Source organism: Pleurodeles waltl, chromosome 4_2 (assembly GCF_031143425.1).
Source record: "Pleurodeles waltl isolate 20211129_DDA chromosome 4_2, aPleWal1.hap1.20221129, whole genome shotgun sequence".
Taxonomy (NCBI): domain Eukaryota; kingdom Metazoa; phylum Chordata; class Amphibia; order Caudata; family Salamandridae; genus Pleurodeles; species Pleurodeles waltl.
The window spans coordinates 777,629,139-777,651,450 of NC_090443.1; positions in this window are offsets into that span (position 1 = coordinate 777,629,139).

Here is a 22,312-nt window from a genome sequence, read left to right on the forward strand (position 1 = left end):
TTGCACCATGGTACAAGGATTTCTGCGTTGTTGGGCGGATTGTTTTTGTGCAGAAAGGGACACTTTCCTGCACAAAAAAATCCAGAGTAGCATTTTCCTCTTTCTGCGTGTGCTTTAGAATGCAGCACACAAAGAAAGAGGAAACAGCATAAAGATATTTCTCCTGGTTGCATCTGCTCTGAGGAGGCATACAGTTTTAATGCATTCCCAAATTTACAGATTTTTGTAAATCTGATAATGCGTCAAAACCCATGGGTGTTACACATGAACACCCAACGCAATGTCTATGGTACCCCTCCCTGGTTCAGTGTAAGGCAACGCGGCAACTTGCACTGCATTGCCTTACACCATATCTACAAGGCTGTTAGACTTGGCATCCTTGGCGTGGTCTCCCCTAACCTTTTGCCTCTGTTTTGCAGGTTGTTGATGTGTGCTGGACTTTTTTTGCTGTTTTTGAAACTGTGTGCACTTTACCACTGCTATCCAGTGCTTAAGTGCAAGTGCTCCTATGTAAAATATAGGTGTAATTGGCTTTCCATGATTAGAATATTTGATTTACTAGGAAGTCCCGAGTGCAGTGCACTAGAGGTGTCCAGGGCAGGGCAGGGCAGGTAAATCAGATGCTACTAGTGGGCCTGCAGCACTTGTTGTGCCAACCACATTAGTAGCCTTGTAAACATGTCTCAGACCTGCCACTGCAGTGTCTGTGTGTACAGTTTTAAACTGCCAATTCGACTTGGCAAGTGTACCCACTTGCCAGGCTAAACCCTCCTTTTTCTTACATGTAAGGCACCCCTAAGGTAGGCCCTAGGTAGCCCCATGGGCAGGGTGCAGTGTATGTTTAAGGTAGGACACATACTGATGGGTTTTTTATTCGTCCTGACATTGAAATGCTGCTAAATTTGGTTTAGCTGTGCAAGGCCTCTCTCCTGGGTTAACATGGGGGCTGCCTTTAAATAAAATTAAATTGTAGATTCCCTTTGGGAGAAGAGAGAAATGTGAAGTTTAGGATCTCTGAACTCACAATTTAAAAATACATCTTTTAGTAAAGTTTGTTTTGGGGTTGTGTGTTTGAAAATGCCACTTTTAGAAAGTAGGCATTTTCTTGCTTTAATCATTATGTGACCCTGCCTGTTTGTGGATTCACTGTCTGGGTCAGTTTGACAGTTGAGCTGTTTGCACCTCTCTCTAGACAGTGGCACAAAGAGAGCTGGGGTGTAGCCTGCATATCCTGATGACCCATCTGTGCTGGGAGAGAGAGGAGGAGTGGTCACTTACAACTGAATGGGCTGTGCCTGCCCACATACAATGCAGTCTCCAACCCCCTGGTGTGTGTCTGGGGCCTGGCCTGGGAAAGGCAGGATCTTACGAACAAGAGAGACTTCCTTTCAAGTTTGCCTACTTCAAAGGCAGAAAGGAGTATAAGTAGTTGACCCAAAACCTCTGAAAATATGATCACTTCTGGAATCAAGAGGAACCTCTGCCAAGGGGAAGAGCTCAAGAGCTGAGGAGAAGTGCTGCCCCTGCATGTGACTGTGCTTTGTTGGGCTATCCTGCAGATGCTGCTTCTGCCTGTGAAAGGGGACAAAGACTGGACTTTGTTGTGCATTCCTGCTTGTGAAGAATCTACAAGTGCTTAAACTGAGCTTGCCTCCTGTTGTTGAAGTCTCAGGACCATCAAAGACTTCCCCTGCTAGCACCTCTGCTGAGACTCCTGCCCTGCGAAGTTGTGCCCTACCCAGTTCCTGGGCCCTTGAAAGTTGAAGTTGGCAGACAAGAACTGAAAATCCACGCACAGACTGCCGTGCTGGTAAAATTTCCGACACACCATCTGTGACGCGACTGATAAACAATACGCTGCCGGCTTGGCGTTGAAATCAACGCTCCATCTGCATTGAGGCTGGAAGATCAACGCAATGCTGCTGGAGAAACAATGTGCGACACCCACTAATGGAGGCTGATAACGATGCAAACTCCACGCAGGGCGGTTTTCTGATACCCTGCGACCGGATTTTTCATGCTTCATCCCTGGGCGTCCAAGCCAACCCTGGTCTGTGCAGATCCAAGGTGCCCTCTCTGGAAACTGATGCGTCGCTCTCTTGCGAGGCAGAAAAACAATACATCACCGACCCAACTGGAGAAAGAAATGACTCATGGCCTTACTTGCGAGTAAGTAATCAACGCATCACTGATTTTTTCAATGCATGCTCTCCTGTGCGGCTTTGTTTTTGACGCTAACAAGGTACATTGTGTAACAACAGCATTCTAACTGTTTTCTGTAAGACTCTTATTCTTTTGAAAATTCATATCTTGACTTGTGTATGTTGGATTTTCATCGTTTTGGTCTTGTTTTGTTTTGTTTAGATAAATATTATTTATTTTTCTAAACTGGTGTGATGTCCATTTTGTAGTGTTTTCACTGTATTACGTTATGTGTTGGTATAAATGCTTTACACATTGCTTCTGAAGTTAAGCCTGCCTGCTTGTGCCAAGCTACCAAGGGGGTGACTGGGGGTTACCTGAGGCTGATACTCCTTTACCCTGACTAGAGTGAGGGTCCCTGCTTAGACATGGGATAACATGACTACCAACCAAAGACCCAATTTTTAAGAAAGGCCATGAGAAGCCAGGCAAAGTGGATTTGTGTGACCTTGTAGATATGGGTCTGCACTATGCAACACCTGGGCGTCACAGAAAGTGATGCACCAGTGGCACATGGGGTTGTAAATATACCCCTAAATTTATAAGCGTGTGTTCATGGGCAGCCTGTTTCTCTTGTGATTGTGTGGCAACCTATCCATCAGAATACTGTTGCAGATGCACAAGGGCATTCGTGAGTATGTGAAGTAGTAATCCTGTAGTACTACTTCACATACTCTTAAATGCCTTTATGAATTTGTTCTAAAACATAGACCTGGAAATATTCAACAGATATTCATTTACAATTCACAGAAGTAGAAAGGAGTGTGCCTTTTTTGCACCTTTACTAATAAAGAGTTGAACATTTCATGGCTAATTCACAATGACATTTGTGAGTGAATGAAGTAACTCCTTTGTAAATTTGCCTACCTCATCTGAAGGAAAAGTCTTTGTGGCTTCAAATGTTTTTGTACTGTATCAGGTTAGCATACAATGTCTTACTGTTCCAGTTAAAGATATAGAAAATATTATTTTCAAATCACAAACAATTCATATTTGTCTTGCATTGTATTTTTATGTTTTACTTTTTTCACAGAATCTCAAACATGTGCCTTTTTGTTTCTGGGTAACATAATATTATGCTAATTTCCATGAAGGGCTTGGGACACTGAAGTATTTTTTATTTTGCCATTCTTTAGTTTGTTGTGGTTGCTTTTACAATAATTCAGGCTCAAATTACTGCCCTTGGAATGGTATATTATGTGCTTGTTTTGTGCCCTCCCTTTACTGAAATAAATCTTTGACCATTACCAGGGTGGAAAGGGTTCATATAGCAGATCGAGAACGCCCACAAACATCATGTTTATGGTCATTCCCAATCTTTCTAGGCAAACCATGTCATGAAATACCCCCTTCCCATTCATGAGTGGGATTTGCAGAGAGATCTGCATTTGCAAATGCATGTATGCCCCCGGAGAATTCCTTTGTGGATTCCTGGTGGGTTAAAAAAGGTAAACGTAAGTTTACCACCAAATTTACCTTTGCGAATTGGGCCCTAAGTTAATTACAATGTCTGGTAACACATTGTTATAATTAATCTCTGTTCTCTGATCCTTGATAAGACAGGTGCCTGTTCAAAGATTCATGGTATGATCAAGAGACTGTTGGCAGACTCATATTGCACAATGCATTTCTTCTCTCAGACTAAAAGGTAGAGTGCCTGCTCAAAGTCTCTTTGTTATCTGTGAGAAAGAAATAGTCTTGGCAATCACCATGTCAAAGCAAGTTTATTCATCAACCTTAGCAGCTCCTTACCTCAACACCTACCACCCACTAACTGTCATGCAGCCTCAGTAGCCAAAATTCAATCAGCTGGAAGGTACTACAGCTTGAGACAATGAGAGAGATAAAAAATGATCCACAACACACAGAAATAGGCAAATAAATAGATAGACATAGGCAAACGCCAAAATGGAAACAGTATATTTAACATTAGTGTGTTCCAGAATGTGTGATACAATTCTGGGCTGCAGAGGGCATTGTGAATAGCCTTATGTTAAGCTGTTATCATAATAATGGAAGTATATGTCATACTTTGGAGTCACCACCATAATAAGGTGTCTATACTTCTAGATGGTTAACAACATTATTATCTAGTATCAGATTTGCCCTGTTTATCAATAAAGATTCCAGTGTCTAGACTGGTTGGCACAGGCCCAAGCTTTGTCAGATACCATACAAAGATTATGGCCCTCGGATATATTGGCAGCAAATGTAATATGTTGAAAAATATAGGGCTAGAATTCAAGACTTCACATAAATCCGATCTGACAATGTGGTTCTGAATAGTACTTTTAGTCTTGTGGGCTGTGATGACAACAACAATAAAATGGCTATTACATAGGCCCTTTCAAGCCAACAGATCTGAAAGTGACAAAGCCTCACAATCCAGTCCATTTCTGAGGCTAAAGCATGAGAAACCACAGTTTTTACTAGCATTGTGATTGATACCAATCACTGCTAAAACATACCTTTGTCCTCTTTGATTCGCCTTTGGTAGCCAGACCTCAGTATCAAAGCAATTTCCCTAGAAAATATTTGGAGTGTTGTGTTTAAGAAACCAAACATACAGCATTACAGTTATAGAAATTAAGAGCACATAGTACACAAATAATTATTTTATTGATGTAATCCTAGCATGGAACACACCATAAAGACTGCAAACTGTTTTACAGAGGAAGAGGAATTGACCAATCTATACAGATAGAGAGACATTCTTCAGGCAGGTGAAGTGCATCATGCAAACAACAGTGGAGGGCGTATTTATCAGAAAAAGTGCAATGCAGCAATAACCTTGCTGCACTTCACTGTACTGCATGACAGGGAAAGGGCTGGCACACAATGGGCTTCCTAGTGCCAATGCAGGTACTCTTGCACCATGCTGAAAGGGTGCCTGTGTCGCATGCAGGATTGTTTTTGTGCTGGAAGGGACACCTTCTTACACAAGAACAATCCTGTGAGGCATACACCTCTTTGTAGGTGCGTTGCAGAATACAAATAGAAGGAGAAAGAAACAAGGAGATTTAGAGATTTTGGAGAATCCCCAGGTTTACATGTTCTTGTAAATCTGGGGATACTTCAAAATCCATGGGAGTATCGTGGGAACACCCAAGCAATGCCCATAGGACGCCTTTCTAGTGCAAGGTAAGGCAACACAGTGCTTTGCGCTGTGTTGCTTTACTCCGGCTTTTTTGAAGTCACTCAGAGCTACGCAAAATGGCTGTGCGTGGCTTCAAAAATTTGACTTAAGGTTTGCATCGCTTTTGCACAATGTTGCCTTTTGCAAGAGCGACACAAACAGGATCATTAATGTGGCCCTTAGAAAATAGGGTACAGCCATACCTGAAATAGCAGAATGCTTTCATGTTTTACTTACATTGCATACAAAATACAAAATAACACAGGAGGCACTCACTTTAATATTGTAGAGGATCATAATTAAAGTCGGATAGGGTCAAGGCTAGGAGAAGGGGCATATGTATGTTACTCTGAAGTTAGCATTGATGATAGGGAAGGATCAGTGGAGAAGGATGAATCAAGAAGCGGAAGAAGAGATCAGATCATATTTTTCTCTATATTGTTTTAGAAAAATAGTACTAATTCTTTCACATTATATAATTGAGCAGGCCTTTAATTAATTTCTGCCTCGTTATACATTTGATAATTTGAAATGCTCGTTTTTTACCAATAAGAAATTGACCCTTCTTTCCAGGATACTGCTATCACAGTCCCAGGACTCACTTGCTAAAGTTATTTCAATAAGTAAATACAAAAATATATAGATATATAAAGTACTCTAAAAACAAAATAATAATAGAGAACAGGAAGCAGCAGCAACTCCCATTGTAGGGATCGTAGAAATCAGTTCATGGTCTTCTCATTGACGTCAAACAGCTCATGGCCTTCTCATTGACGTCAAAAGTATTAAAGCCTGCAAGGTGTCACTTGCACTCAAAATTGCTTGTCAAAATATTACGTTACAACTAATTGACTCATTTGTGTTAGTAAATCCTGAGTAATGGGGCTTGTGGCTGCATTCGCAAGTGCAAGAATTCACAAAAGACCTAGGACTTTTATTTTCCTTTACTCCCGCTCAATATTATCCATTCACCAACTGCTTTCTGACCCTTTCCCACCCGTAATTGATTAGATGGTTACCACTGAAAATGGCAAGAGTAAAGGGATAATTTATTGTAAGGCAGGTAGCCTGTCAAGTAAGTGTAGGCCCCAACTACCACTCCACAAGTAGTTAACGACCCATGGACGTCAGTTCATTAAAATGCCGGGGGGTAGTGGAAGTGACATCTCACACCCTTTGACCTTCACTTTGACAGGCGATGCACATGCACACTCTCTCACATAAACACACCCTCACGTGCAAACACGCACACAGCATACATTTCAAAGTATTCTTTACTTACCTCAGCTGCAAGGGAAAGTTCTATTCCAGCTATTTCTACTCCATTATTTCTATTACAATAATAATGAAAAATGTAATTTTCTTCACTATTAGTGTAATAAAAACTTGATAGGAAACAAGGAGAATGTGCCCCAACAGACATCCATAAGGACAAGCTATAGAGAAGATGCTGTTCCTTTCTAGACACTGAACTTGCCCACCTGAGGCCAGGGGTCACAAAGGATGTGCCAGGGGTTGCAAGGGGGAAGCCCGGGGTCGCAGTTGCAACCCCTGGAGACCCATAAATGACGTCCATGGAACAACCTGCCGAATTTAAAGATTCTTAGCTTAATAGCAGAGATGCCTGGTATCTCTAATATCACACTCAAGTTTCAAACAGGCTGCCATGTTTTTTTCAATTCGCTCAGCATTCTCCTGTGAATTTCAGCAACAAAGCCTTAAACTAAAGATGTGTTTCTAAAGAGAAAAACACATATGTCCCTAGGATGCAGGGAAATTTTTTCTGTCCTCAAGGACATTTTCACATTTTTCTTCCTAAACTGGATTCTAAATGAGTCGGGAGAATTACAGATTTGGTACAGCAGAAGCACTGCCAATTTACGGAAGTGCTCCAGTTACATTAATTTTACAAGAGACTCTAAATTCCTTTTCACCTGAGAAGGTGAATAGTGCACTACAAATATTGGCACAGCTATAGGGGAAGAGTGGTTTCTCCACTAGGTAAAATATGTTCCATGTAGGAACAAAAGCAACAAGAAAAATGCTGTTTTGCATGAAGGCCCTGCCATTTCAGCAAAGGTAAATGTATGCTGTGTACTTACACAGGTAGAAATGTCAATGTACTGGACAAAGCAGTAATTCCCAAATTCATTCCTGGAGTGTGCATGAAAACCTTCAACTAGCCAGGTTTTTCAGGCATATTCAGGAACATAACTGTGTGGAAGCCTGGCAAGGGCTGCCCAAATTTATGTGTGGCTCCCAAAATGACTCGGGTCGAAGACAAGCTGTGACTTCAATACCATGGTTTAAAACGCAAAATGGCAGATGCATTTAGAGATGATGGAATCACAGGGTTTTCACAGATGGAGCCTCAACACATTTCACTATTGGAAACTTGACTTGCTAGCTGGCCCAACACTGTGCCCTGTTTAGAGGGGGCTGAACACTGCTGAATTTCCTTGCTGGGATATAATGTGAGGAGAAAACTCGGCTCATTTAAAAAAAAAAAAACATTTATTTAACCAAAACAAACTCCTGCTTTGGAAGCAGATGCATAGAATGCTTAGTGATATCCACCATGAGATCTCTCTTTATGGCTAGCTCTCTGCCTTAGATTAAACGAGGCCCTACATCCATGCCTGTTCCCTTAGTGAGCAACTCTACAGTAGCAGATAGTTTGCAAAGCTGATATCTGCAGTTTATGAGGTTCCAATATTTTGGGTTATCACCTCACTCACAAAGCCATCTCCCAAGACATTCTCGAAGGAGCATTATTTCCTTCCCTATGCCATTCTCATCCAGACATTTGACAGATTTATACTCACAAAAACCCACAAATCTGTATTCTGTGATTTAAGATCTGTTGCTTGGATATGCAAGTGAAACGTATGCACATTTAATACTGACATGGATGAAAAAAGTTCATTTTTTTAAAATGAGGACAACATTAACTGGGACTCATTTACAAGGCCTTTGGTGCAGGACGGAATATGCAATGGTGTGGCAATGGTAGATTATGTGTCAATGTTCCAATAAAGTAATGATAGTTGAGCAAATCATAATCCTAAACATATGTATCACACATGGCAGTGTATCTGTGGGCTGATCAAAATATCAGGAGCACAAATGGAAAAATAACTTCTAAATTCCATGTATGTAATGTACTGAAAGTGTAGCAGCAAAGCTTGTGTAAGTTTTAACTCTAGGTACATATGTGATACCAAAAGTACAAAGCGCACCTATTTTTCACACATTCCAACATTATTGGTCCAATATACACATAGATAATAAGCCACATTGAAATACCTCATCAGTGTGATAAATGAACAATTTAGTGCCTCAAGTTGCTTACATTTCCTGCATCTCAGTCCATCAATGTAAAACAGGCACAGTGAATACACAGGCTGTAAAAGATATTATACACTAGAAAAATGTAACCAAGGTAAGCAACTGCAGTGTACTTACAATTCAAATACTAACCACCTCATGCTAAATCAATGAGATAAGAATCAAGACATATAAGTACATACTCACATACAAGGCACAAAGACATACATACATATGAATACAGAAAGTGTTGTGTCCAGGCCTGTAGTACAAGGTCACTTATATCTACATCATTTTATCTCATTTGAAAAAGGGCTACATTACCACATCTATGTATCAATCTAAGTTCAGCAAGACAACTTGCCATACAAAAAGCATTAGCTGATGTATGAATAATGCCAATTAAAATATACATGTAACAATTTGGATATTAACATTTACTAAGCAAAAGGCCATGCTAAAATATGTGAACTGGTTATAAGGCTGCATGACTGCTATGTAGGCAGACAAGGATATTAGGGGTGACAAAAGGACAAAGGTATGTATGAGTGTCAATCATGTTGACACGTCTACTATCTATATTGGACTAAATGTAAACTCAAATAATCTGATTGTAAGTTTGAAGCTTCACATACATATTGAGTGTAATTCTTGTGTAACTGATACAAAGATTCTAAATTCCTCATCTTATAAATATCCTGGCTAAACATGAAAGTTAGCATGTTGATGTGTTTCATGTCTTCCACCATGTACAATATGTGCAATAACACATATATGTTTCACAAACATGTGTAAAGCACTTTGAGGTGACCAAGAATATGGTTTGCAGCCAAAGATCATGACACCATTCCAAAGTCCCCCGTTGTATTGCCAAAAAAAGTACAACTCCTCTCTGAGCAAATCACAACATGTTTTGGTGCAAAAGTTTGGGGTCCCGTTTCTGCTGCCTGGAAAAATCAGGCAGAAGACTCGTTTACTCACCTACTGCATAGCATCTGTCTCAAAACAACTGTGCCACCATGGGACAATGAAATCCCACATGAACAGGAAGAGAATGATGAAACTGACGCAGATATTAAACACACAATGGCAGGTTGTGTGAGACAGGATGAGATAATGGCAATTATTTTCATAATTACATGAAAATTATGGTAATAAAGAAATTATGTAGACCTATCATCCAATAAATGTTTTGTTTTAACCCATCCATTGTGTGGTGTTTGTGTGTATGTGAAGGTACATATTTTGTCACTCACATCTTATCAATTAGATCTAGGCCTCAACATGTATAAATCTTGATTTTTGAGCTGTTGCTAAACATGAGAGCATATTTCAAACCAAGAAAAAATCAACAAAGCAAGCCAATGTGATGCAGTCCACTGCATGAAAGGGAGAGAGAGGGTTGGATTGCCCCATATCTTGATAGATATGGGGCATTCCTGTCCTCCCTCTCTTAAGCAGTGCAGTGCAGCACAACAAGCCCTCTTGCTGTGTTCTGCTGCATCAAGTCTGTGAAATGTGGCCGTCAGAGTGTATGATGGATCACAGTTCTCCAAATGAGTCACTCCCGTAGGCAGTTTGTTACAGATATGGACAAGCATGCAGAGTGGCAGCACTTTGCTGGAACAAATGTTGAAGCAGATACTATCACAGATCGTGGGAGACATCGGTCAAGGCCAAAGGCCTAGCCTCAGTTGTAGAAGTCAAAATGTCATTTGTTAATTTGTCATTCATGCATGTGTGAGGATCCACAAAAAGCACACATATGACACCTTCCCTGGGCTGATTTATGCATGATCTACATTTGCCCACACTTGATACAATGCACATTGAAGAGCAATACGAGGAGGCTCAAAGGTTTGTACCAAAAGATACTAAGCTTCTGAAGTAGCAATGTGTAGCATTTATCTGAAAAGTAAGACAAGGGAGATGTTTGCCAAGCATCACATCACTTCAGAAATACAGAGATGTGTAATGTGTGAAGCATGTTTGTCACAATGCAAACACAAATGGTTGTGGACATACACAAATACTTGAAAAATGGTACCATGGTAGTGTTGGGTTGAAATGTTCCACTGTAAGAGTTGTTTACACCTGCCCTGAGTGCCCAACTGTATCTTTGTATGTATCCCTATTGCTGGTACATTTCAATAGGGGGCACATAAAATATGCATATTTGCAATGACATTGACCTGTGACATGGACTGCAGTCTTTTTGGGTCTTTTTGGAGCAGGAGGTCCACCCAAAGAGCTTCCCTCATAGGTGTGGAATGCTACAGTCTTTCCAGAGTAACACAGCACAAGCGGGGTGGTAGCTGCATAGCATGTAGTGATCAGTCGTAGTAAACATGACCAATCTACCATAGGTCTCTGGAGGAAGTCCTACAGGCTCACTCACCTCTTCTAAAGTTCTGCTGCTGTGTATGCAACACACCCCTGCTCAACCTCAGGTTAATCTGTGTTGGAAAGTGGATTATTGGTAAGGGCAGGTAAGTACCTACACCTAGCAATAGGCCACTAACCCCTGCTTAGGTCCAGTTAGGTTTCAATAAATTAAACCCAGCTCAACCCTTGGTAGCTTGGCAATGAGCAACAAGGCTTAACTTAGGAGACAAGTGTGTAAATCATTTAGAAATCACAAAACGGTAAATAAGTAAAACACAAAACACAATGAAAATCCAACACACATTTATAAAAATATCTTCAAAATGACACCAAAATGATTAAAACATGAGGGGAACCTGAGATATGAATTTTTTAAGAATTAATGTTTTCTAGTGCATAGAAGTAACTAATGCTCAAAGGGTTCAAAATTGTCACACCGGACAAGGACAAAGTCCAGAGTTCAGGCCACCCATGAGGCAACACTGCTACACTTACATTCAGAAGTGTGTATTGATTCAGAAAAGTGGTCCGCACCACCAGCCAAGGGTTCAGAGGCTCTGGTTTGCCTCCTGTGGTCTGGGACTACAACTCCCACAATGCACCTCTTCAACTTATAGAGTTGCTCCAAACATCTCCAAACTTCTGAATCTTCTTCCAGGGGTCCTTTTTGGGTCCTTGAAGTGTCCACAACTTGATCCAAGGTTGCAGAAGCTCTGACTTGCTCCTTGGGAAATTGGGACTACAATTCCCAGAATGCACCTGGCCAGAATCCTCAAATGGCCACTGGATGCTGGTCAGCTGTGTTCTGCTTGCAGGACTTGATGCAGGGGACTCTGGGCAGCTCCTTTGTACCTGTGGCAAACAGGGAGTCCCTTCCTGAAGCTGTAGAGGATAAGCAAGTCCTTTTAGTGCTGAAGCTCAAGTGTGCATCTGGTGCAGTCATTCAGAGTGCAGTGTCCAGGTGCAGGTCAGGGGTCCAGCAGGGCAGCCCATCTCTTCTTGTTTGTCTTGTTCATTGTAAGGATCTGAGGTGTGAGTGCAACTCTGCCAAATTTATCCGTGCTCCTGGGGTGGAAAGCAGGGGGGCCTGACTGTCCAATCGCAGGCAGGCTCCTTCCCCCTTTGATGACCACTTCCTGGGAAGTGTGGCACAGCTACTCACCCGATAGGAAATCAAGGCACTTGGGGGGGAAGTGTAGCATGTACCGGTGAGGTGGATTAAAAAAGTCATGTCTGCAGTTCCTTCGTGAAGCTGGGGAGGAGTTTTGTCTGATGTGGATGGGTAGGGTGTTCCAGGCGGTGGCTGTGAGGTAGGAGAAGGATCGTCCTCCTGTTCTGGTTTTCGTGATGCTAGGTACTTCTGCAAGAGAGAGCTGGGCCGAGCGTAGGGCCCTGTGGGGGGTACGTGGAAGTTGAGTCGCTGGTTCAAGTAAGCTAGACTGGTGTTGTGGAGGGCTTTGTGTGCATGAGTGAGGATCTTGAAAGTGATTCTTTTCTCTATGGAGAGCCAGTGTATGTAGGTGTTGTGAGATGTGGCAGTGTCGGGGTAGGCCGAGGATCAGTCTGGCGGTGGTGTTCTGGATGTTTTGCAATTGACCACCAGCCTCTATTGTCTCTACTTTCATCCATCTACCTCTGCTGTTATCCAGCAAGTCCTGAAATTTTAAGTCACTTCTTTCAAAAAGTGAGATGCACAGCTCAGACACCCTTGAAAGTACTCATGCTATACATGGCTAGCATCCTTCATGAGCCATACTCATTGGCTTACTCTGGACTGGAGGGATTGGTAGAAAATGCAGGGCATATTTATCATTACTGATGCAACGGTGAGTTGTGCAGCATTGCATCAGAAATTTCTGCTCTGTGTGGCAGCATTTCCATGTGCCCTGTATATGCTGTGTTTATGGTACGGTACAGCACAGCGCAAGGTCCTTAGATGCATCACAAATTCTGACATGCAATCAATAGTGGACAAGATAAACTGTGTGGCACAAACAAAAAGGATCATCCTGGAGTGTACGCAGAGGTGTACGAAGAGGTGGCACAACTACAAATGCAGGACCAAAGAAAATGACCTTATGTCCAGCAGGAGTGGATCCACTGGAGGAGGAGGTGGCATCCCTCATTCCAACAGAGTTGGCAGCTGGAATGGAAGGTCAGGGCAGTGCTGAAGCTGAGGACCAGCAGGAAATACAGGGTGAGTGAAAACAGGAGGCCATATATTAGCAAACTGTCATGCAGCACAACAAAGCTAGAACCTTTGCTGCACGGTGCTGCACTGCGTTGTGCTACATGAAAGGGAAAGGGAAAGAATGCCCCACATGTTAACTCATCCTTTCCCTAACTGTCCTTTCCTTGGGCAGTACTCGTTTTTTCCAGCCAAGTTCAGCCCTGCCATGTTTCCCAGATCCATCTGTGATGTGCTGCCCCAGTCCAAGAACTTCCTTTGAATCCTGGGACTTGCAGAATAATTTATTCCTTTATAAAACAGGATTACAAGCCCCAGGATACAAAGTTGAAAACCTGGGCTGGAGCAGTACATCACGCATGGACCTTGGAAACTTGGCAGATATGCCCGTGTCAATGCAGGCTCCTTGTACCATGACACAATTGTACTTGTTTTGGGGATAAGCAGCCAAAAGTCCACTGTAATGCAAATTCAGTTAATGTGGCTTTGTAGAGGGTCAATGTGTCATCGGGATGGTCTCAAGGTGCTGAATAGGTGCATGCTCTGTAAGAAGGATCACTTGAAGAGCCAGGTGTACAGTTTCTAGTACAAATCCATATTTGATGCAGCTTGATGTAGCCTGCCATATAAGAGAACACCTTATCTCCTGTCTTACACATAGGGGTATGGGAGGTGTGGGTGAGTGCAAGTAATGGCGATTGAATGTCTCATGGTAAGGTTGATGTCCAGGATGATGGACAGATGTTTGTGGCAGTAGGAGGATGAGGGGTTTGGGACTAGTTATGTGGGCAACCAGAGTAAGTTCATGTTTCAAAATATCACTCCTATCTTGTCAGGTTCAGAATAAGCTACTTATCTCACTCAAAGTTAGCCATGTAGGTCAAAGGCATATTGTGTTGCCTTTCAGTGGTATTGAGGTCTCCTGAGGGTTATTAGATGATCTGGGTGTCATCAGTGTAAGAGATGAGGTAGAGTATCTGGATATGAAAGATGCTTGGTAGATGAGTCATGTATATGTTTAAAAGAGTGGGTCCTGAGTGGAGAGCTTTGCAGGACTCTGCAGATGAACTCTTTGTGTTCTGAGGGAATGGAGTGAGTTTGAGCTGTTGCATACTTCCACTTATGAAGAAGGCTGTCCACTTCAGCGATGGCCCTTAGTTTCTTGTATTGTAGAGTCTGGAGATGACTGTGAGTGTGCTAGGAAACTACAAGATCCCCTGGAATATTTGAATAATGGCAGATAAATGCCCTTCCTCTGTCATGCAGTACAGCAAGGTTGCTTGCTGCGTAGTGTTGTGCGCATGTTTGTGAAATATGGCCCCTGGGGCACAATAATGCACAAATTGTACAAGACAGTACAGTAAGGGAGCTTGATATGTTATGCTATTTGAAAGGTAGAGTGCAGGCATGTGAGAGGTATACCAGTCGATGGTGCATTACATCTCTTGGCTAGTGCTGGTGTGAAAACTAATGGCTAGAGCATATTCAGGCACCCTTGCTACAAGGTGCAATGACCCCTGCAGTGGTGCTAGTTAGCATATTTTGCGTCAGTGTAGGCAGAGAGCAGAAATGCACCATGACATGTTCAATGCGGCCCATTCCTACACTCTTTTAAGCAGGGCGCAAGCTGCCTAACGGCCTTGCAATGCGTGAAACTTAAACAAATAGACCCCATAGTCAATACTGAGGTTGTGTGATCAAGGTACATGTATAGCCACGTGAAAAGCCACAATAGTACAACACGGACATATTCACTTTTAGAAACATATTTTCAAGAAATCCTGTTGTACTTGAAAGTGAAGAAAAATACAGTTTGAATGTAATAGAAATCACTCGTCATTTTCAAAGATGGGATCTTTGTAACATATTTACATTTTTTTCCAGAGGGATAAACAACATCTCCTGTAGATCAGCCTGTCGGCGATGCCCCTGTTGAGGACACCTTGCTGCCCACCATGGATGAAGATACCTTCCAGAAGCTCCTGGATAATTTTGAAGCTTCTCATCTGGTATGGGCAAGGGAAGATGACATTGTTGGGTTTCCAGATCAACCAACACACACTGGACATGTGGACCATGAACTTTCACATAAAAGCTGAGGACTCTGAGGCCCCCTTAGTAACATTTCAATGGCAATTGGTAGGATTCCAGCAGTGAATGTTTGCTGGAGTCCTGTTGAGGATAGACAATAGCGTATACTCTTGAAGGAGTCCGTAGGTGTCTTAGCTCTAATAAAGGCTTGACGACGGCAATGCAGACACCTATTCTTGGCTCATTGGGATTGATGAGTTACTAGGTGACATCACTGGTGTCATGATGGAGAAGGAAAAACAACACAAACCTTCTGTATCTAACACCAATGATGTTTTCAGGCAGATGGAAGCCATCATTAGATCCATCCAGTCCCTGGAGACTAAGATTGACTCCTTCATAGCACCAACGAGTGCCCTCAATAGTGCAGTTGTTGCTTTGTTGACTAACCAGCAAGCCCTTGCCAGGGACTACCATGCTGCCTTACTGGCACTCCCAAGTGTTGTTGGGAACATGAGATCTTCCCAAGCCCGAGGCTAGTAACGTCACTCAGATGTCTCCCAGTCCAACACCACATCTTCCAGGGGAGGCAGAACTTGCATAGGAGGAAGATGTAGAGTTCCCCAGTTTTCAAAGAAGACTTCCCTATAAACATTTATGATTGTCACTTGGCCTGCTTTTCTATATGTCCTGTGTAGGACATCATGTGACTTTCTTTGGAACCCAATACAGTACTCTTTGTTTGTGTAGTAGTTTATCTTGTCCACTTGTGCTCCAAAATAATATACTACATACCCTAAGGGCAAGTGGTTCCTCCACAGTTATCTCAATTAACACCTATAAATGTGAAGTCATGTGTATCCAAATGTAGCCATATGTTGGCTTATGTGTTGATTGTAAAAAACAATACCTACTCACATGTTGTAATGTGAGGACCTGAATCTCTGTCATAAAACAAACACACATCTTTGAAAACCATGATCAGATTTGTATGGGTGTTCCTCAAAAGGGAACATACAGAATGTAAATTCAAAAACACAAAGCCACTCTTTTTGAAGCTGAAGAAGATTGTGCTAGAGCTAATGCACATGCTATTTTTATATGTGCACCTATACCAATTACATCCATTGCAATGGTATGATGAGCAATAGGTAGTTTTCCAATGGAACGTCAGACTGTATCAACAAGCTGCGTTCTCTTATTAGACACAAAGAGATACTTTGCAAAGTACACAAACACTATCTATAAATGGGAGGTGTGAGGCATTTGAGGCCAAACCCTGTTCCACTGATACATATAAATGTTGCAAATTAAAGATGACAGCATCATTACCTAAAGTGAATGCCTCACTGCTCAAACAAAACATAATCAACAATACATAATTCTGGATGGTTGTACCATTACTAGCCGGATACCTGTGTCCATATTCCTAATGGATTTGCATTGTACTTGTGCCACACAAGGATGTACAAGGACAACCCAATACCTTAAATGAGATTAACCAAGACATGCAAGGGCACCTTGCCTTGCCCACTGTATACGAATAAATGTTGAGTAATCCAACACAGCCCTAAATAGCAAACTTGTGTTACTTTGCCCCAATAAGGCCTTGCATGTGTTGAGTGTGAGTGCATCTACATATTAAAGCATTTGAACATACAATTTTGAATAAGTGGCAGACAAGGGAACCCATAGCAACCTACCCTCACAATGTGCATTAGACAGGTTGAAAGCAATTGTTTTGAAGCAAACCTTGGATCAATACATAACCTGCCCTACAGCCATGCAGCCTCTATGGCATCAGTGTAAGGGGGCCACTGTCACTCCACTGTACATAGGTCTGACATGGACACCTTTGATGGAGGGTCAGTAATCCCTGAGACAGGATTCTAACAGCTATACCCCAGGTAAGTGGTAATACTAAAGGAGCATGTAGATGACATGCAAGTGGCCCACACCCCTGTGGCAACAAAAATTAAGATGTCAGTTGCACCTTTTAATGGATTGTTTTCAGGATACAACTAAAGTTAGGAAGTAATTTGCACTTTTCTAGCATCTATCTATTGGGCAATGATTGAAATGTGATGGCAAACCTGGCGACACTGTCATGAATGTTTATGCAAAGTGTCGTTAGGTATGGCACACAGGTACTGTCACAGGTATACCATACCCATATTTCAGGTGGGGTACTGCAGAAAAACTTACCAATACCTATATTGACAATACATTCACATGAACTCCCCTCCTTGTTTTTTTTTTTTAACAATCTGTTGACACATGTGATGTGTCTGCTCAATGAATCTAAGTGATTTGTTAGCAGGTGATGTATACCTCCCGATACATATCACACTGTTACAACTATCATGGATCACAAACACTTGCACAGAGCTACAACCATGTAGTCATAATCCTTTCTTTCCCCTTCACGATCTCTTAAGCTGTCAACTTTGGTTTGGGTGAATGGGCAATGTCCACCGGCAAAACAAAAATGGAGAAATTGCATTAAAAATAGAACAACTACACACACTTCCGAATCTTATCTAAGCACTATGACATTCCAGTGTCATGGCACATTTAGACACCCTTACACACATATGTATATATTTTTAGACCACTGAATGTAGCTGGTCATCGGACAGGGCTGATCTGACAGGAGGTGAGAGGGCAGAAATGTCTCACATTTTATGTTAAAATCAGGTCCTTTGAATGTAAAGGTGTAAGAGCGGCTGGCCAGCTTAATCACAAGCCCCCTTGCACCATGACTCAATGATGTAACATTGGTACTAGACAGCAAAAAGTGTGCCAGCACAAGGAAAGAATAGGAATGCACCGTAAAATGCTGAATACAATGCATTCCTGCCCTTTTACTTTCACACAGTGCAGCACAGTAAAGTGACTTGCTGTGCTGCTTGAAGATTTGATAAATGTGTCCCTTAGTATATACACACTAGCCTTACCACATGGACATACCTAATACCATGTGCAGTGTGGATAATCTGTGTTGTGAATCTAGCCATAGAGGCTGATATAGCTCATTATTGTGCAGAGTTTGTTTCACATGAGTAAGGGAAAACAGCAACAAATTATCAATTCAATTACATTTACAACCCCAAACCATTTTCAGTGCTGGACACTGCTAAATGGTAACCCTCATTTGGACAAAAGGACTGCTTTGCAATACTTAGCATCAGGAGTGGCAGCAAGTATGCCAGGTGTGTTGCTTTGTATGATAGTTTGATACATCTGCCACCTGGTGTCACTTAGATTTGCTTTGTGTGTCACAAGGAATCTACACATTGCAAACAAATGTTGATATGCACCTTAACTAAGTTATCTACATTACTACATGCTGATGTTACATTAATACATGCCTATGGGGCCTCCAATCTCCAATCCCAGAAGGTCCAGCACATCAGCCTCCTGGACAATGATGTCCGCCAAATAATATTTAAGTGAGGAGATGGAGCACCCTCGTTGGCCATCTTGCCCATATACCTTGCACCCACTATCAGCGATCCTTTTGATCTTTGGGTCAGTAGCCTTTGCTGACCTTTCCCCTGTAGCCACCATTTCTCTGTGAAGTTGTCCCCTCTCCCCTTCCCAGTCTTGGCACAATGGCGCAAGCGCTACCTATTCTTAACCTACTAAAGAAAATAATCCCTCAAACCCTTAAATGTACCTATTTAAAATGTATCCCAAAAAGGCAAACACCCAACAATAAAAATACAATCACAATAAAAAAAAAACAACACAGGCACAAAGACTGCACAACATATTCATGGAGACGGAACATACACAGACTCCACCAAAACCTACTAATCTCACACAGCACTCCTCAAACTAACAGCACCAACCAATAAACACAACATAAAGTGAAAGTAACATTTACCCTTCTTGATATGCAGCCACATCCATTGCATCATTACCTGGGTGTGACATGCCAGTCCTCAACATTTGTGTTGATTTTTCTGATGCATTGCTACACAAATGCACATTGTGTGATGCACCATGCAGTTGCACTTATGCAGTAAAGCTAAGTGCCATGCAGTGGTGGTAAACCATTGGTGCTGATCCATGCAACAGAAGCGATGCACTGGTTCCAGACAATGCTAGAGAGAAGATGCACCAGCTCTGATCTCTGCAGCAGCAGCGATGTGTCAGTTTGACAGAAGATGTGTGGCTTCTTCTGAAGCAAATACCTTAGGCCACTTCCAGTGGTCCAGGACAGGGGTAAAATCACATGGCAGGGCTGACTGACAGATAGCAGAGTCAAGGTGCATAAGCTGGGTGGTTGTGAATCTTTTATGTCCCTAAGACTTCAGATCAGGAGACCAGGCAGCTAGCTCTTGGAGTCACTCTTTTGGCTCAAGGGATGCATGTGCAGTCCTTCTCACTGAGGCAGGGGACTAGCAGGCAGCAGGGCAGCACAGCAAGGCAGGTCTCCAAAGCTGATAGATCCCACAGCAAGATTCAGATGATTTACCAGGGTACACACTTGGATGTCAGCCTCATTCATATGCGCATTAAAAGTTTGATCCTGGGCCCTCTGCCTCACTGTTTTGATTCACTTTTCAACCCAATTCCTTTCCAAAGATATGTCCAGGACCCTTGTGATCTATCTCTGAATCATAAAACAGAGAAAGCCTGGCTCTCCCGTCCTCCAGTGTATGTCCCACACAGCTTGCAGCGCTGCTGGACTATCAAACTCAGACAGGTGGGATTCCTCTACTCCTCATGTTTCCCCTGCCAGACATGGCATAACCTAAAAAGGAACCTTATGTCCTCCATGGTATGTAGCAGTACAGGCACTTCTGCAGTCAGTGTATAGTCACAGCGCATTCAGTGCCCAGTACTGTAATCCACATGTAATATGCTACCACCAACATACTCACATGCAGCACACTGTTCAATACTGCAGTCCCTTTGTATTGTGCTAGAGTGTGTCAATTTTAGCATACACTATCAGTACACATACATTTACCATGTGCATAATGTTCCTAATTTACCCTATGTGTAGTGTATGTCTTGTATGGACAGATGCATTCAGCACATGATTTTATTATGCACACACTTATAGATTGTGAGAAAACTGGACTGATTGCAGAGGCTCCCTAACTTTTTGCTCCCATTTTTCACTTTTTGCTGGTGTTTTCCCGAGTTTGATGGTACCCTGGGTACTGCTAACCAGTCCCAGGGCCTGTGCTCTGTGTAAAATGAGTATGCAAATTAGGCTAATTATAATTGGCGGTATCAACCTATCTATAAGTTCCCAGTATAAGGTAGGGCTTATAGGTTTAGGGACCCCAGCATAGTTAGTGCACCCATATGTGCACTGCTGAGATGCCCAGTGCCATTTTAAAGGCAGGCCTGCCTTGCTGGCTGCTTTTAAACTTAAGTTATATGCAAATTTGACATTGGAATTAAAAGTACTCCCAAAGTCTTAAACTACCTTATATTTTCATATAAGTCACCCCTAAGGTGTGCCCTAAGTGCCCCTAGGGTTGGGTGCCATGTAACCATAAGCAGGGACCTTATACAAATTATTTTATAAGGTGAGGTAAAATATCCAAACTTGTTTTGGCCTCACTGTAGTGAATGGCCTCCATAGGCTAAAATGGGGAGACTTGGGGATACAACAGACATCCCACCCTCACAGGACCTATGTGACAGACTCAACACCTAATTCCACCACAAAATCAAGACCATCTACGACAGTTTCAACAAGGACAACCCACGCGCAGAAACCTCCCCTTGAAAACCCTGACACCAACAAACCTACAATCTCCACCTGAACACCCCTCTCCAACAAAGATACGCTGAAAACAATGAAGTCCAGACACTCCGGGGCTACCACAGACCCATGCCCCATCACATCTTCAAAAGGGGTGCAGACACCATCGTCCCCAAGCTCCACCTCCCCATCAACTGCTCACTAGCTGCTGCCACCTTCCCCGACGACTAGAAACACGCCTAGATCAACCCCCTCCTCAAGAAACCCTCGGCAGACTCCACCGACCTCAAAAAACTTCAGGCCCATTTCCCTACTTCCATTTCCTGTGAAGTCATTTAAAAAACAGTCACAGCCAACTCACCATGTTTTTAGAAGACCACAACTTCCTCATCATCTCCCAATTTGGAGTCAGGTCAAACCACAGCACCAAAACAGCCCTCCAGGCTGCAACAGACGACAACCGCTCCCTACTGGACAAGGGAGAGACGGCAGCACTCATCCTACTTGACCTCTCAGCAGCTTCCGACACGGTCTCCCATCACACCCTGATAGGAAGACTCGACAAAGCTGGCATCAGAGACAAGGCCCTCGACTGGATCCAATCCTTCCTGTCCAGCAGAACGCAACAAGTGAGACTCGCCCCCTTCCTTGCAGATCCCACACCCACCAACTGCGGAGTGCCCCAGGGATCCTCCTTTAGCCCCATGCTGTTCAACGTCTACATGGCTCGCTAGCCACCATCTTCAGAACATCTTTGTGCTTCTTCTCACTTCCTTGTGACTCTCGGGTAATCTTCACCAGCACAGAGGTAAAGTGGTTCTCTTTTCTTGAAGGTAAGGAGGTTTACTTTGAAGTCTATCAATACTAAAACTATAGTTTAGCCAAATGCTACTCCCTGTGGAGTAGGGAGTTAATCATGGATATACAGTCTCTATAAAATTCACTGCTAATAAATTTGTATGGCTAACCTGAGAATCACTGTATGCTGACCCTAAAATCAGTGGAGTTGACCCTAAACATGCATACAAGGAATTAGAGAACATAGTTAGGACTTAAACAAGTAAATCAAAAACATTCTGTCCTGTGACAAATGCAAAAAATTATGCTTCAGGTATAGTTGTGATAAGAAGATAGCTTGCATACCTGAGCAGGCAACTGTTTATTTACAACCTGACTCACAATAGTACAGAAATGTATTCAACGCACCACCACCCACTCTTTCTATAAATTGAAAGAAGGAGTATATGCATCCTCTTCTAACTTCCATGGTGATATAACCTGCTAGCCTAATGATGAATACTAATAGATTTAT